Below are 2,391 nucleotides of genomic sequence, written 5' to 3'. Positions count from 1 at the left end.
GCTTTTTTGGACTATTGGGCAATACCTCTCTGCTTGGCAGATTCACTATTATATTTAGAGCAGCCACAGCCAAGAGATCACGGAAACACTGTGTTCCGACAAGCCTAAACAGGAACATCTCCACGGCTTGCAATGTGCGAGTTTAGGTTTTGTGCCTGTGGGTGCGGGGCTGGGTATTTACACTTCCTTTCCAAGATCTCAGGCACGGAGAACTGGACGCTTCCCTGGGAAAAGGAAGTAGATATGGTTGATGTTTGCTTTGTCTGCGCAATTGCACCTTGTGGGCAGGATGTATGAATGACTGCTTCCTGGACAGCAGATTGTGAAAGGCGTAGCACAGGTGTCATGGCATTGGTTTCACCCACAGATACAAATTTGATACCCTGGTGTTCTGCCCACCTACTGGGGTGCTTGGCTGCCATGTGTTTCCATATCTTGCGATCAGATCACAACTGCGGAAGAGAGAAGGAGGGAGCACTTTCTCCCTCTCCTCCGCGTCATGTCTCTGCATACATCGCACTGCGGTTGGATGACATGCAAGTGCAGTGCAATGTTTCACACGTACCCATAGACTTGTATGGGTGCGTGTGAGCCGAGACTCGCTGCCAAACGCAGCATGCTGCAATTCATTTATCATGCCAATATGGCATGAGAAATCAATTGTAAATGGACACTGCCCCATATTTTTGCACTGGTGCGAGTACAATATTATGTTTTATGGGATTGCACTTGCCCCTGCAAAGTGAAAGTGGAAACAAGCTCTATATAAGAGACTACCAGGTCACGGTGACCGGACTCACATGAATTGCCCAATACATATGCTAAATATCTCTTTTTTTTGTTTCAAATATTCCTATAGCAGTAATGCAATGCCAGGGTTCCCTTATCAAAGTTTAGCATTTTAGAGTGCAGCTGTATGTATTTTTGTAGCAAAAAATAAGCCGTCACTGATCCCCAGATCCCAAAAAATGAGAACACTACGGGTCTCAGAAGATGGTGACAAAAGCACAATTCTCCTTTTGACAACTTTCAGAATTTTTTTTTACCACTTAGATAAAAATAAAACTATACATGTTTGGTATTTACAAACTCGTACTGACCTTGGGAATCATAACATGGTAAATAAAACCCACAAAAAAACAGTGTGAAATTGCACTTAATTGCAATTTCACCTGACTTTAAATTTTTTTTCCCCGTTTTCCAATACAATATGTGGTAGAATGAATCGTGTCACTCAAAAGGACTACTCATCCTTCAAAAAACAAGACCTCTTATGGATATATTGACCGAAAAATGCAAATGTTATGGTTCCTGAAAGAAGGGGAGGAAAAGACAAAAAAAAGAAAAATGGAAAATCACAGAGTGGTGAAGGAGTTAAACTTGTAAAAATGACAAAAACAAATGTTTTTCACATCCTCCTATACCTGCTTTTCTCATGAAAAATGGTGCAAAATCAGATTTTTGCATTTACTAATTGTTTTTTTAAGGCTACTTTCACACATCTGGTTTTTGCTCTGCGGCACAATACGGCGCTCTGCAGAAAAACCGCAACCGTTTTTTTGCCGCCAGTTGTGGTTTTTTTTGCATAGACTTACATTAATGCCGTATTGTGCCGCATGGCCTTGCGGTCGGTCCGGTTTTTGCCGCATGCGGCATATTTAGCCGATGCCGCGGCTGGATGGGACGTTGCCCGCAACGTTTTTTGCTCCCGCAAAAAAAACGCATCGCGCCGCATCCGGCCGCTGTGGCGCATTTTTCAATGCATGTCTATGGACGCCGGAAGCGGCGCGATGCGGAAAAAACGCATCCGGCCGCCGCATGCGGTTTCTTCTACTGCGCATGCTCAGTAGTGTGCCGCAACCGGAAAAAAACGGACGGGCCACATGTAAAAACTTATGCAAAGGATGCGGTGTTTTCGCCGCATCCGTTGCATAGGTTTCACAGCCGGATTGAGCTGCACTGCTCAAACCGGATGTGTGAAAGTAGCCTAAGGGTGAAAAAATGCTCCAAAATCGCTGAAAGGATTTACATGCTGCAGTTTTCAAAAGCGCAGCAATTTTTCCAATTTAGTCAGGAAGAAAAAAAAGCAAGCGTGTTGTTAAGATTTCGGAAGTCTCATAGGTTTTGCTGGTACTGTAAAACTTTCCGTTTAATTTATATAAAAAGCGCAGAAAAAAAATGCAGAAAAATATGAGCCACAAGTTATAGTAATTAGTAAGAGTAATATTCCTCTTTGTACTGTAGGTCACCATTTAGCTTATTTATGACCTATAGAGAGATTTCTTCTGCTACTTTTTTGGGAGGAGAAGAAAAAGAACATAAAACAAAATAAAGTATAAGCTGCTTAAAATAAAAACATGACCAATCACATAATATAAAAAAATCCTGCAA

The sequence above is a fragment of the Anomaloglossus baeobatrachus genome, chromosome 4 (genome assembly GCF_048569485.1).
Source record: "Anomaloglossus baeobatrachus isolate aAnoBae1 chromosome 4, aAnoBae1.hap1, whole genome shotgun sequence".
Taxonomy (NCBI): domain Eukaryota; kingdom Metazoa; phylum Chordata; class Amphibia; order Anura; family Aromobatidae; genus Anomaloglossus; species Anomaloglossus baeobatrachus.
Note: the sequence above shows the minus strand (reverse complement) of the source record.